This window comes from Polypterus senegalus, chromosome 11, assembly GCF_016835505.1.
Source record: "Polypterus senegalus isolate Bchr_013 chromosome 11, ASM1683550v1, whole genome shotgun sequence".
In the NCBI taxonomy this organism is placed as follows: domain Eukaryota; kingdom Metazoa; phylum Chordata; class Cladistia; order Polypteriformes; family Polypteridae; genus Polypterus; species Polypterus senegalus.
This window is the reverse complement of record NC_053164.1, coordinates 18,552,168-18,568,086: the sequence shown is the minus strand read 5'-3', so window position 1 is coordinate 18,568,086 and position 15,919 is coordinate 18,552,168. Positions and strand designations below refer to the sequence as shown.

General features: G+C 36.1%; 1 protein-coding gene across 4 annotated transcripts in view; it reads right to left on the bottom strand.

Moving 5' to 3' along the window:
• The window catches only part of sipa1l3 (signal-induced proliferation-associated 1 like 3), a 306,750-nt gene that overhangs the window by 175,743 nt on the left and 115,088 nt on the right, over positions 1-15,919 (bottom strand). For all 4 annotated transcript variants that reach the window (XM_039768114.1, XM_039768115.1, XM_039768116.1 and 1 more), the window contains one exon: positions 11,823-11,883. The gene's annotated coding sequence lies outside the window, so the exon portion shown is untranslated. Of the gene's footprint in view, positions 1-11,822; positions 11,884-15,919 lie in introns of those variants that run through there.

The window sequence follows — 15,919 nt, the reverse complement described above, 5'->3', positions numbered from 1 at the left end:
TCTTAATAAATGCAATCTTTACCAGTGGCAAGTTAACATATAGTTATTTCTAACCATCTATTTAAAAACCCTGACTCTTACACATAAGGTCATAACTGGTTTATGACTTTACCAAATGTGGCTTAAAGAACTTATGTGTTTCACCACTCTAAAGCATGCAGTACGATCCTTCAAATTCTCATCTATCAACTATATAATAAAACAGTAAAATAGTGTGTCCAGTCCCTCTGAGCAAACTGATTGGTCGGTTTGGCTTTGGTGAAGCAAAAGAGGAAGTACAAGTGTGCGACACCCAAGAAAGAGTTAAGGTGTATGAGGCATGCTGAAGGAATCACCTTCAAAGATGGCAAATATTAAACCAGCAGGAGGTGAGAAAGACCTCAATAATAATGACAGATTCTACAGTGAGCGACGGTGAAGAGATGTTCACACTATCACGAATACAGAGGAAAAGCACAGAAGGTACACATAAAACAAGAGTATAACTTTTACCTGTCTCTGACAGATACCATGGCTAGTGTTAAATACTATTAACAATAGGGTACCCAAACTATAGATTAATTCACCTATTGTACACATACTAAAGAGACCCAAACAGTCATAACATTTAAACAAAAAATGAAGTGAATGAAAAATGAAGAGCTCATTTTGGAATAGTACATTCCTACTACATATGCTCCAGAGGCTGTTCATTTTGCTTTTTGTTTTTTTAATATAATAGTTTAAGCTATAGCCATTGTTTTGATAGATCATTATTAAGTCCTTCCAATTTTCTCTCCTCAGTGTCAGTTATTGAACTTGGTCTGGATGGATCATGACAGATGATTGATACATTTTCCATTACTGTTTACCTGTCCGAGGTCACAATGTAGCTGACTGAGAGCATAAAAAACAAATAAATATGTTTGATTTTGCATAAGTTTCTGTGAGATGCATGAACTGAATATCTTGACTTTTTAAGAGTCTTCTATACTAATATGTTGAAATATCTTAAGTGCATTTTTGGTGAATTATTTTGTTGGGAGCTGAATGACTACTCTTATTGACACTTCATTTGTATGAGCTGAAACTTCACAGCCAGAGTGGTCACCCACACAAAGCATTCTGCTCACATCTCCCCTGTTCTCTCCCAACTTCACTGCTTAATGGTTCCTTCAAGGATTAAATTAAAGATTCTGCTTCTCACCTTCAAAACCCTACTTAACCTTTCCCCCGTCTCCCTCACTCAGTTCCTAGCTCCATACACTCCTTGTCACTTGCTGAAGTCCTCAAGCTCTAATCTCCTTACTGTCCCATGCTCCACTCTCTCCACCATGGGAGGCAAGTCCTTCAGTGTTATAGCCCCTTAACTCTGGAACTCTCTTCCTCAGTCTCTCCAAGATTGCTCCTTTCTTCATCTTTAAATCTCTACTCAAAACCTTCCTCTTTGATGAAATTTTGTCTCTTGTGCGATTTTTTCCCCTCTGTATGTAAAGCGATATTGGGTTTGTGAAAGGCGCTCTATAAATGTAACTTCTTATTATTTATTATTATGAGTTTCAGCATTTCATTTCCATGCAACTGAAATTGATGTGTTAATAAAGATGTTCTTCATTTAAATTTCAGCATTATTTTCTGTTTATGCTGTAGCCATTAGATCATGCCATACTTAACAATTATTATGTAACATGCTGAGCTGTAAAGTGCAAGTGCGCAAATATGAATAAACTAAACTGAAATTGTCAGTTTCAATTACCTTACAGAGTATGAATTTGGCAGACATTTTCATAACACCAGCAATTACAATATATGTTTGTTGGGAAACCACATTTTAAAAGCAAAAAATACAGTGGGATGCAAAAGTTTGGGCAACCTTGTTAATAGTCATTATTTTCCTGTATAAATCGTTGGTTGTTACGATACAAAATGTCAGTTAAATATATCATATAGTAGACACACACAGTGATATTTGAGAAGTGAAATGAAGTTTATTGGATTTACAGAAAGTGTGCAATAATTGTTCAAACAAAATCAGGCAGGTGCATAAATTTGGGCACCGTTGTCATTTTATTGATTCCAAAACTTTTAGAACTACTTATTGGAACTCAAATTGGCTTGGTAAGCTCAGTGACCCCTGACCTACATACACAGGTGAATCCTATAATGAGAAAGAGTATGTAAGTTTCCCTCCTCCTTTAATTTTCTCTAAAGAGTAGCAACATGGGGGTCACAAAACAACTCTCAAATGACCTGAAGACAAAGATTGTTCACCATCATGGTTTAGGGGAAGGATACAGAAAGCTGTCCCAGAGATTTAAGCCATCTGTTTCCACAGTTAGGAACATATTGAGGAAATGGAAGACCACAGGCTAAGTTCAAGTTAAGGCTCAAAGTGGCAGACCAAGAAAGATTTCAGATAGACAGAAGTGACGAATGGTGAGAACAGTCAGAGTCAACCCACAGACCAGCACCAAAGACCTACAACATCATCTTGCAGCAGATGGAGTCACTGTGCATCGTTCAACCATTCGCGCACTTTACACAAGGAGATGCTGTATGCGAGAGTGATGCAGAGGAAGCACAAACAGAGCCGCTTGAGGTATGCTCAAGCACATTTGGACAAGCCAGCTTCATTTTGGAATAAGGTGCTGTGGACTGATGAAACTAAAATGGAGTTATTTGGGCATAACAAGGGCGTTATGCATGGAGGAAAAAGAACACAGCATTCCAAGAAAACACCTGCTACCTACAGTAAAATATGGTGGTGGTTCCATCATGCTGTGGGCTGTGTGGCCAGTGCAGGGACTGGGAATCTTGTCAAAGTTGAGGGACGCATGGATTTCACTCAGTATCAGCAGATTATGGAGACCAATGTCCAGGAATCAGTGACAAAGCTGAAGCTGTGCCGGGGCTGGATCTTTCAACAAGACAACGACCCGAAACACTGCTCAAAATCCACTAAGGCATTCATGCAGAGGAACAAGTACAACGTTCTGGAATGGCCATCTCAGTCCCCAGACCTGAATATAATTGAAAATCTGTGGTGTGAGTTAAAGAGAGCTGTCCATGCTCGGAAGCCATCAAACCTGAATGAACTAGAGATGTTTTGTAAAGAGGAATGGTCCAAAATACCTTCAACCACAATCCAGACTGTCATTGGAACCTACAGGAAGCGTTTAGAGGCTGTAATTTCTGCAAAAGGCGGATCTACTAAATATTGATTTCATTTCTTTTTTGTGGTGCCCAAATATATGCACCTGCCTGATTTTGTTTGAACAATTATTGCACACTTTCTGTAAATCCAATAAACTTCATTTCACTTCTCAAATATCACTGTGTGTGTCTCCTATATGATATATTTAACTGACATTTTTTATCGTAACAACCAACGATTTATACAGGAAAATAATGACTATTAACAAGGTTGCCCAAACTTTTGCATCCCACTGTATGCAATTCAGATCACTGGTCAATTGATTAGTGCATCACTAAATTTCAGTTTGAATATATATTGAAGGTTGCTAACATTTTGCAGATGGTAGAACACATTTTGGTTAGATGGTAAAAAACAGAGACAGTATGGTCCCTAAAATATTCCACTTAGCACAAGTGCAGGGGAAATGTCAATTTAAAGAACATCTTTGTAGTGACATTGTCAAAACCACAATTGTCAATGGCATATTTCAGTAGTAGCTCCAGGTCAGTGTCGAATGAGATACTTCTCGTACCTGCAATATTAAAATGTAGGCTCAGATGATAAATGTAAAACTGAAAACTAGCTGTGCACTATGTGGCCAAAACTTTGTGGACACAACCTCCAAATTATTGAGTTCAGGTGTCTCATTGTTGGTGCATAAAAGTTAAGTGCTATCTCCAATGCATGATTTATATCTGCACAGAAACAAAGATAAAAAGCTTACATGAATGTTTATATGTTACTAGCAGTGTAAGCCTGTGCTGTAAAAAGCCAGGGCTCCTAGAAACTATTGAATCATCAAGAAAAAAAATTGAAATGCAGAGTCAGCAGTTTCATTTTGCAGACGTGCTCGCCCCCCTTATCTAAGTGAGTTTCTCTCTCCTTTGAGGTTGTGTTTTGCCGATGTGCTCGCCTCGCTTGTGCTTTAGCGGCAAAGCGAGTTCGTCTTGTTGGCGGTTTCGCATTGACAACAGAGTGGCTTTCTTTCAGCTTCATTCTATAGCCTCACACTTCTTTCTTCTTCCGACTCGTTAACTTGGGGCCGCCTTGTCAGCTCTTTGAGCTTCATAGCCTCGCACCAGGCCAGCAAGACAGACACACACACTTCCACGTGTAGACGTTTATATATAAGATTCTGAAAACAGAACAGCAAGGAAGCCATTCCAATATCTTTAAAGTAAACTAATCTGTACTTTCCAGGGCAAACCAAGAAATGCATCTTCAGAGATTTTTACTTTCTCGTATATACATAGTATAAAGAATTCAATCTTGACATTTTGATGAACCTTGATGTTTCAGACCTTCCCGAGTCTGAAAATACCATTTTTGAAATTATGTCTGTCTGTGTGTAAACATTACAACTCGAAAACGTTTTGACCTAGGTCAATGAGATTTTGCACACCTGCTTTACCTGAACTCATTTCATATTTTTCCAGTAAACTATGGCTATAAATAAATATATATGATTCAAATTTTGTGTGGATATTAGAAATGACGAAAAATAAGTAGATATGAATTTTGAGAAAAATCATGCAGCTGAAAGCGGTACTTTAACTGAATAATTTCACAAATTTTCAAGTAAACTATGGTTATAATTATAGATAGATTATTCAGATTTTGTATAGATATTTATAATGATAAAAAGCAAACAGTTACTCAACTGGAAGTATTATTATTATTGTTACTTTTATTGAAAATGTGCATAGATAAGTACAATGACAAGAAAAAAAAAATATGAAATTTGAGAAAAATTGTACAACCAGAAGTGGTGTTTTAATTAAACACCTTTAATTAAAAACATTTTTTATTTCTGTCATCATTATCACAATTAAATGTAGCTAAATGTAGCTTTACCTATGGCAATTTAGTGTAAAAAATATTACATAATACTAACACTTTTTCTACGTTTTTAGGTAACTATAACTCTTTTTACTTTGCATGTAATCTAGGTAATGCATATGTAATCATGAAAAAATTCCACCACCATTTTTGACCTCCCTAAGTGAGAAAATATCATTTTAGTATAAAGTTTGATTATAGAGATAAAAGACTGTGTATCGATATTATCAATTAATTATGATGAGAAACAGAAATGATATTTGGGAAATATTTAGCAACTGGAAGTGGCTCTGATGACTTTTTCCTCTATCTCAGTATACAGAGAAAGTCAAGGGGAGGACACTCACGATTTCTGGGAGAAGTAACCAAACCTAAGAGAACTTGAGCAATTTGCTCAAGAACACTTGAGGTGTGTAGAAGTCTAATTCAAAGTTAATGAAAGCAGAGTGGTTAAGGCTTTCGACTTGAATTTTAAACCCTGAGGTAGTGGATTCAAATCCTGCTACTAACATTGTATGACAATAAGCAAGTCACTTTAGATATGGCCAGTTGGAGCACAGGCAGGCAAAGTATGACTGCAAAACAAGGATACCAGGCTACAAAAGTCAAACCACTTCTTAAGCTTTATTATTACTGGTAACATTTTCAGCCTTAAAGAGTGAAAGGAGGATGAAGGAATATGCTGATTAGTTTTCCAAAACATCAAATCATCATGATCTGGCCTAAGAGTAAACATTATGTCTGTTACGATGGAATGTCAAATGCAGCTGACTACTTGCAGTGTTCTTTATCATGCCCTGGCTTTGTACTGAGTTGTGTTCAAAAGTCCGGCTCATGAATCCATGTACTGCTCCCAAGTCAAGTTTGTAATTTATGAAGCATACTGAGCTGAGTGCTGAGACTCGAATATGGCTGATTTTCTACTGAAACGGGTACAGAAGGAAGTAGGCTTGTTTCTCAACCCCTGTTCATGCATCCTGGTTGTACATGACTCTGTGAACACTGCAAGAATGTAATAAATATGTACCATGACATACAGAAAGGGATTGGTTTTATTCTATATTATACAAAGTATGTAAGGAGGGAAGCACTGTTTGTACTTTCTAATTTACAACTCTGCATAAATGCCAAATGTCTATGTTAATGCAACTGAAAAACTCTAAATCAGTTGAAGGGAATAAACTGTCAGCTTTAAGGTTGATTGTCCAACACATCTAGGAAGCTACAATTAACCTAGCTGTTCACTCTCTGAAAAATAAATGAAACACACCCAAGACATTGGGAAACATAACAATCCTTAACAAACCAACTTCAGGTATTTACATTTGTCTTTAAACATTGGCACAGTCACATACTCTAGGTTGTGACCTAAAGCCCAAGAGTACAAAGAGATGTTTTTCCAGACAGATGCTAACTTAACTATGTACGATAGACTGAGGAGCTTAACCACTGCTTGTTGAGATTAAGAGGAGTCTTGCCTGGCCTGGAAGGACAGTTTTGGTTGGTCTGTTCAGATCTTCTAGGTCTTAGTTTCCACTAAGACCTTCATCAGAATGATAGATAATGCCAGAAGACACGATTGAAAAATGCTCATTTCATCAGTTCTGCAATATGACCGCTCATATGTTATTCCCATGAAAGTTTATTTTTTTCCTTTTATTGGCATACTTGCCTTAAGTAAAAATGTAAAAACCAAAAATCGTGCCAAGTTATGCAGATTACACTCTGCCATGTAATTACAGAAAGGTAACAGTTGACATCTTCAGGCATTTATTTCCACATTAATAAATTAAGACCAGTTTCAGAAATATATACATTTATATATATTTGTTTCATATCAATTCTCTTACACATGTGCTTCTGTAAGTGATTTCTACATATAGTAAACTATTTTGTTCTGTTTTGAGTTATTTCACACTGTTTACATACTTTAGCACTGGTGAACTGGCGGTCACAGTAATTATACAATGGTTACCTTGGCAGGTTGCACTTTAATAGGCATGAATTTGCTTTTGACCTCTGGGATCAGTCTCTGTGAAGTCTGCATATTTCTTTGTATTATGTGCATGTTTTCCCATAGGCTTGAAGTTACGGGATTCAACAAATTTCTCATTTGATTCAGATCTCATTTAACAAAGATAAAGTAAAAAGAAGAATTCCTTTAAAAAGGTAGAAAATTGTTATTTAATTATTGTGCACACATCTTCAAAAGAAATGTGTGATTTCAAAGTATCTTCTGAAGATATAAATAAGAAATCGCACTGAAAACAAGTGCTTGCGTCCATGGGCTGATATGGATATTACTCCAAAAATAATAGTCAATTTAAGAAATGTTTTCCTATGGTCAAAAGTTGTGGTTGTAATTGTTATTATTGATGATAAATGTTTGGCGCCTTGGTGATGAGTGAACATTGTAGGGTTAGCTTTGCCAAGAGTATGCCAAAATCACAAAAATGTTTGGGAACTTCACCACGAACACCACAAAAATGCACTGAACTCAATGGGGAAGTAGGAACTGAGCTAGTAATGAGTGGATTATAACAGTGTTTTAGTTGTTCCTTAGGGCTACGGAAGCATCTGCCAACTTTGCTGGCTAAAAATTAGACCTGAGCTATGAGGGGGCAGTGCTAATAACAGCAATACCATGCCTCAAAACAACACAAGATGAAGATGGAACTATACCCAACAAGAAATACAACAAATGGTCACATACTAGCAATAAGTGTAAATATACTGTATATATAACTAATGTAATTTATAACATAATTTATATAATGTGGGAAACACATTAGCAATGTGATTACGTGGCTGCACAGCACTGGTACATTTCATTGTTTGAAGTCCTGGCAGCAGGCACAGCTGGAATGACTCTTTTGTTTCTGATCTTTGTGCAAATATTTTTCTCTTTGAATTATTTTTTTTATGATTATTGATGTTTTGCAATTTTAATTATTATTCTTTTGCAATTATTATTTCACGGGGTTGCATGTGTTTTCTTTCTCAGGGAATGGAGGGCTCCTTTAAGACTCATTTTAAATGGCACATGCCTAATTATGGATGCAAATCAGCAATGCGGCGCAGCAGTCAGCTCACAGGGATCAGTGTTATATATTGGGTGGCAGTACAAGTATCTATTGAATTATGCCCTATCTAGTAACACCTGATTGTACTTATGACTAAGATCCATAATTGGTATCTCTCTTATATTTGCCCTAATGCACCACATGCACTCTAAACAAAACTGGTAGAGCTACCAGCTGCATATATGGATACCTATACTCATAATATTCTCATTATAGTTAGTTAATATACCCATCAAATAAAAATACTGCAAGTCAGCAACAATCTTACAGTATACATATATGAAAGTTCAGAACATGCTGGCCTTGCAAAGCATCATGGGGTGCTGGGAAAAAAATGTTTGTCTATCACAGCCACCCAGCAAAGTTCTAGGAAAACATTCCGCAAACAAGGTCAACAGAAAATACAGCATATTTGCAAGTAAAAAAAGGTTTGCCAAATTTCACAGATTAACACAAGCCCATATGTTTTTACTTTAAAGATATAACATATATGTACTATTTTCATGGAAAAAAAAACTACTGAGGAATTTCAAAGCAAATACACTTCATGATATCCCTAGGACATGTTGTAAGCATTTTTGGAAACATGCATGTCTGAAAATAAAAGATCAATTTTAAAACGTTTTTTACTAGTCATTTTTTATTATTATAATCACTCAAAACAATGGTCATTTTTCATTTTCGAGTTAGCATAGTATTTACGCAAAATATACACAGCTTTAAAACAATATGGGAACCATTTCTGTGAAACTTATATTTAGGGAGATATAGCCAGTCAAAGTCATAAAGCAATAAGTTCAAACATTGTTAGCTTAAATCTCCCTTAACATTGATCCAAGACACATGCAATTTCAGCTTCATGGGTTACTCATATGACCAAATCAGAATGCCAAGTTTCTTTAAAATCTGTGAGGATGAGGTCGAAAGTGTGATGATCTGACAAGGAATTACCCGTAACTTGTATGCTAATTACAAATACCGTAGAGAAGTCTGTGTTGGGAGTTGGTGGTACCAGAAACTAAACAGTCTTGAGTATGCTTAAGTATGCTTAATGCAAAACAAATGACCAAATATTACAGTTGAGAGCAGCACCTTGGAAGCCTTGAAATTTTAATATTTCAGCAATGATACATGAACAGTGTAAATAAGTTCAAAAGTGGGAATAATGTTCTGTTCTTGCTGAATTTTTGTCTTAGCCTTTACTATAGTTTCTTGAACAAACTCGGTCCTTAGCCAGGAGGTAAAGTTTTTATTGAAGGCTTGCTATGCTCATTGTGAGGTTTTCGATAATTCTTTTACTCCATGTTAATCTCTCTCTCTCATATAGTCTGGATGCGTGAGCAGAATCAAGACTGGTGGGATAAAATCCTGTGTAGGTGGTTAAATGACCATGACTGTCTATCCATTCTCAGTATGTGATTCAAACATTTCTCTATAATCCACTAGTAAGATAATATATTCAGTACTATGCAATCAGCAATACAGGAGATGTAGATCAGTCTCTCACAATGGAAGTGACTCATTAAAATTTTTGGTGGCTTTGAAAGGAAATGGGGACTTCCTCAAATTCTCAGTGCACCATTTCAATGAAAAAGACGCATATATCCATTCCCAAAAGAATGTGACATAGATTTATTAGATACAAAGGGTATATCACTTGATTTTACTCCAGGGTATAACTGCTCTTTCACCTGCTCCAGTGGCATAGCAAAAAAAAAAAAAAAAAGACACTTTGTAGAGTATACATTGAGCAAACAATTTATTAACCCTCACATAAATAGAATGACTGTGATACGTTGTGCTCATGATTCACTGCCATGTGTATGTGTTTTTTTCAAAATCCAAAAGCAAAACTTAAACAAATGCCGATGAAATGTGCCTTTAAAGCTTGGGCTTGAAGCACAGGCTGAACTCATGGACTCTGCTGGATTATACATGTAAATGAATATGCAGATTCTTCATTTGTGAGACAAACAACCACCATCCTGCTTAGTCAACAAATAATTTTGGTTAGATCCTTTGGCTTACCACGGTCATTTGCTTTGAAGTCAAACTGGCAAGACTGATTTCTTCTTAGCCATCAATTTGTCCATCTGGTGTATATAAAATGAACAACTTTTGTACTTTGTTAGAATGCACAAGGACACCCTGTGGCGAAAATGAAAATGCAATATAGCAATGTTGGTTTGCTCAGGTAAAATGGTTATTCCCCACCTACAGCGATAACACCATCAATCACCAATGTTTAAGGCAACGATTGATCATCCTAAGAATTTTACAAGCAAGCATCACTGCTGGAAATTTACAAAATGTATTTATGTATTAAAACCAAATCAAAAACAGCAAATCAAAAGTACTTGAAAAAGTGACATGCAGATCACAACTGCACTGTGAAAAGTCTTTCCTAATGTTCACATCGGCCTCACAGAAGGAATCAACTTGTGATTTGCAGGATATGCCTTATTTCTAAACTAAACATTGCTGTACACTTTTTTAATTTACTATTACCCATTCACTCAAAACCCTATCAAGTCAAGTTGGGAGCAAGCACTGGTACAGTGAATTGCCGCACCCACTACACTATGAAAAAACTCAGGATCCCAGTTGGCAACCACCCAGGCAGATACACGGTCCAGTCCCGCCCTCTGGAAATGACTCTCTATCTGCCGCAGCCATGTGTTATGTGGGCGACCCCTTGGCCTGGTCCAGCCACCCGGGTCCCCAACAATAAGGATCCTACAAACTGGATCACCCTCGGGGAAATGTGCCACATGGCCGTAGTGCTATAACTGATGCTCCCTCACAATGCAGGTAATGTGCCTCATTCGGGACTCCATTAGCAACCGCTCATTCAACACAAAGTCAAACCAACATTACCCAAGGATTTTCCACAGAGACTCAGTACCAAAGGAGTACAGTCTTCATCTCAGGTCATTGGATAGTGTTGACGTCTCGCAACCATATAGCAAAACAGGAAGCACCAGGACTCTAAAGACCATACAGTCCATTACTTTAGTATTCAAAAGTATTGATTATGGATGTAATGCTACTACAAATACACACTTTAAAAACATCCCCTGGTCTGAAAAAAATGCTGAAAACACTTAACAAAACTGAAATGTTCATGAAATATTCAAGTGTGTGTTTAGTGTCAAAAGAACGTACACCACAGGCAACCTGATCAGCTTCAATGATTCAGTCAGGTAAAACAGGTCAGACTAGAGGTCCCTTTTCAAGTAACAGGTAAACTTACTGCCATAAACGTAATATTTAGGTTTTGACCAAGTAATTATGACTTTATCATGAAAACAGCATAATATCTACTTTTTTTTCCAACGTTTCCCTTTAATTAAGCCTAATCTTAACATACAGCGGCTGGATGTAAACAAAATCTATACTTAACACACAGAGTAAAATGAGAGGAAAAACAAAGAAATTGCTTATAACTGTTCATGTTTCAGGTATTGCCAAACTAGTACAGATTACTAGTAAATAACACGCTTACCTCATATCTTGTTTTCCTTACAACACAATTGTTACAGCTTTATTATGTGGCCATTTCTAAACAAACGTATGTAATCTTTTAATTTGTAAAAAAGTCTCAGTTTTAGCATACAGCAGTATAATATAAAATTCCACTCAAGCTCATACATCACTAGTTACAGCAAACTAAATTTTCATTTAATACATTTTATGTTGGATAAAGCCTTTTAAAAATTCCTTACCAGCTGATATGAACAGGACTTTAGATGGTGGTTCTTCAAATTCAACTTCCTCTTTGATAACCTAAAAATACAAAGGCAGGTTAATTATTCCTATTAATACATTAAAAATATGTATTATTTATTTGACTAATTTATACTTAGGTGCATTTAAAAAGATTTCTAATGGTTTAAATAGCTTAGGCAATGATGAAAAGACCTAACAAAAATAGCTGATTTACATTTTGCCTTTTTTCCCCCAAAATGTGTGCAGTTAGATTAGAGTTTCAATATCTGAACAACATACAGTAAATAGATGACTGCGTACAAGTTAGAAACTTAAAGGAATGAAGGTGTTAAAAAAAAAAAAAAAGCTTTAAGAATCTCCTGGTACAGCACTGAATGATACAGTTATTTAACATGCTGCAATGAATTTGTTTTATGTATTTCATTTTGTATGAGGATTCGGTTTGTAATGTATTTTCTACTTTAGCACGATTTAATATTTTTATTTTGTATTTTCGCAACATAGTTTGACGATGCTAACAAAACCGTGATCGTCACACTGATCATGTCACAGAAGTGATTGAAGGGAACTTCATGCCATGGATATTTAAAGCAGAGTACTGCGGCAGAGACCCTTGCTAACAGTTATTCACAAACCGACACAGTTAAAGTGGCCGCAGATCTGCAAAAACTGGAATGTTGATGTCTGAGAAGCATGTTATCTGATCTATTGAGTCGTGTTTTTGCTTGTACTCAAATGATGCAAGGCAAGGGTACATTGTAAACTGCATGAAAGCTGACTGTGTGCAAATTGCTATTCAGGCAGAAGGCAGCTCTCTGATGATCTGGGGGTGTTTTAGTTATGAGGAAATGCATCTTTTGCTCGAGTTGATAGTGCACTGGGCTTCTATATGACCATGTGTTACCTTCCTTTTGAGTAAACACAAAATGTCTATTCCAGTCTTCCAAGATGACAAAAGTATTCTGAATCAGTCTTATGTCTCAAATGCCCCACAAAATTCCCAGATTTAAACCCCAAAGAAAATCAGTGGGACTATTTGAAGCAATGAGTGAAGCACCAGCAGAGCCATCTGACCAATCTGGGATTTAATGATGAAAAAGTGGTTGAAAATTGATGTCGCCTACATCCACAAACTGGTGGCATCCATGCCAGACAGAATCGTAGTTGTTCTTATGTCTCACATACTATTAGATAAGTTTATTAATAATAATAATAATAATTAGTACATATATGCACAATGGTCATTGCTTGCTCTATATCTCAGTAATGATTGTCAAAACTCTTCACTATTGTAGCTAGTTTCAAATTCCGGTAGACCCTAGTGTTAAGTTGGTCTCCTAGCTTCAACTTTATTTTGCTCCTTGTTTCTGATTAATGTCTTGCTTCATTTTGTTTTGATCCTGTCTTCTTCTGATCTCCCACTTTTAACCCCTTGCTTCACCTGACTACGATTCATTTTGGCTAACCAGGTCCAGGTCCTTTTTCATAGTCTCACAAAAATCCTTGGACATGTTTGTGTCTTAACAGCACTGTTGGGAAACAGTAGTGGATAAGTTTCGTTGGAGAGCTGGTATGAACTCATGTTGTAAGGTGCTTTCCACAGATATTCATTTAACATAATTGTGCTCTCTATATGAGACTAGCCTCAATGATGACCTGGACAAGGTTAACCATCCTCTGTTGAGCCATGTAGTCAGCTGCCATACATTCCTAACTGTGATGCAGCAGGTCAGTATGTGGTACACAGTGCAACTTATGCAGGTTTTTGAGGATGAGGGGGACTATTAACTTTCCTAAGTCAGTTCTAAATAAATAATTAATCAAGGTTCAGGCACACTCCATGAAATAGTATGTGAGCTTACACTGCATTAGTCCATGTCTGCCACATACAAAAGGATACAATCTTTGAAGTGTGGTTTTCCATTCAATGTCAGATATAAACTAGCTTTTCATTCTAAAATTGTTTTAACATGACTAAGGGTTCAATGTAGTTTTGTGGTAACTCCTTTGTCTAAAGCACTGTTTTGCAAGAGCAGGCAAAAAGAGGATGTTAGGCAAATTAAGTAAAGTATGTTTAATGAACTCTCTAAACAATAGATTTACCTGGAGGAAGTTGTATTTCTGACAGTTATTTTAATAATACAGCAGTACAGTAGTTCAAAATTCACTGTGAGCTTGGCACCAATATGAGGTGGGTATTAAACCAATTTCACTACTGTTGACCATACACTGAAATTAAACTTAATTTTTATTATAATTTAAAATAAATAGCAATGAGTTAGCAGTACAAGCTTGGCATTAAACATTTTCAACTGGACAGTCCTTATTGCAACCATACACACAAAAAAGCAGAGACACCATAAATAAACAAATATCAGATTCCTTTTCCTTAGTGGTTCATGCAGGGGTAAAATCCTAACTACAGTCTTACTGTACATATACTAGCTACTCAAGAAAACAACTGTTTTCTACCGTCATGCTGTATGGTAATCTAATTTACAGAGTAAAGAGTGTTGCAATGGTGCAAAATGTGAGTACTAGTACATAAAGATTGATCTGTCAATCAATCCAAAATTCACACAGATACACTTTATTCGTAATTTGTAAAAGCAGAGTCCAGAACTATTAACAAATGTATGACCTTTAAAAGAATATTTGCAAGCGAACAAATGTTACTGACACCAATCAATCTATAGAGCCAAGATCATTTTTAGACTGTTCTTATATTGTTTCCCTGAAATGAAAGCACCTAAAAATAAACATACCTCAATATCCAAATTAAGAAACATCATACATGCTTAGACATGGCTTAGGTACAGACTTCAGTGTAAAAGTCATTCTTGTAAACAAAGGAAGATACTGTAAGTTCAGCAATTCACCTCTGTACAACTATGACAGGAAGTTTTTACTGCCTATTAATTAGCAACACAACAGGGCAGGTAGTACACCTCAGCCTAAAGCAAAAGTAGTTAGGTCACAAACAAGGGAGCAATTACTCTTCTTGCCATTTACCATGCCATATACACACTGACAACACACGGAAATGGAGAAAAGGTGTTTATTTGTATACAACAGCCCAAAATCTATCAAAATCCACCATCATATCATATCTGTATTACATTGCACTATTCCAATTTCAATGGAAACTAATAAAAGCACATATAAATTTGTACATCGCAGCAATTCCAATTGGCATGATTATTTGTTGCTTTGGATCCATGAACTGCACTGGTCAGTGTCAAAAAGGCCAAAAAACAACATTAAGATGTGATACTCACACAGGACTCCTTTTTGGGATACTATCTGTGCTCTTTATGAATTGTATGTACAAACAAATAAAAAAAAAAAAACTTGGACCTCAAAGTGATATGGGGGTAGTATTGTTCTCATAGCAAAACAAATTCTGTCCTGGGGTGTGTAACATGCATGCTGTCCTCATAAACAAGCTGATCTCCTCATAGTCCTGGCATCCTGTGACCGACATCTTTGAATTTCTCTAACTAACTAGTGTTAACTAGTCTGGGTTTGTGCTTGTGTGTGCTCCGTCCGTCATTGACATCTCCTTCAGGACTGACTCTACTTTGCTTGTTTCTATTAACAGAATAACCTTTATTAGGGGGAAAAGGATAGATAAAAAGCATAACCTATCTAAACTATGCGATAATGGCAGAAAACAATGTGTCTACTGTAGAACATACTGCACTGCAAATTTTCATTTTCACATTTTTCACATTGAGAATATTAGATTCCATCAATTTTAGAAAGTTAAGTAAATTTAACTTCACACTGTTGACTGTCCAGTGTATGTAAAAGAGACTGAAATTGGTGCTCTAATCTTTTCTTCACAGACACAACAACATAAAGAGGGCAATGAACATGTCTGAAGGGATTAAAGTGATAACTAAAGTTTAAGGTTTCTTTATTTAGTCATGTTTACACAAGAAAACATGAAATTTGCCTTCTCAGTTGCATCTAATAACAGACAGAATGAAATAAAACAGACAAATAGAAATAAGAAAGGTTAAGGTAAAGCAGTTAGATAATACATATTTACACCAAAAAACAAAACAAAAAAAGGTTACAGGATATATAT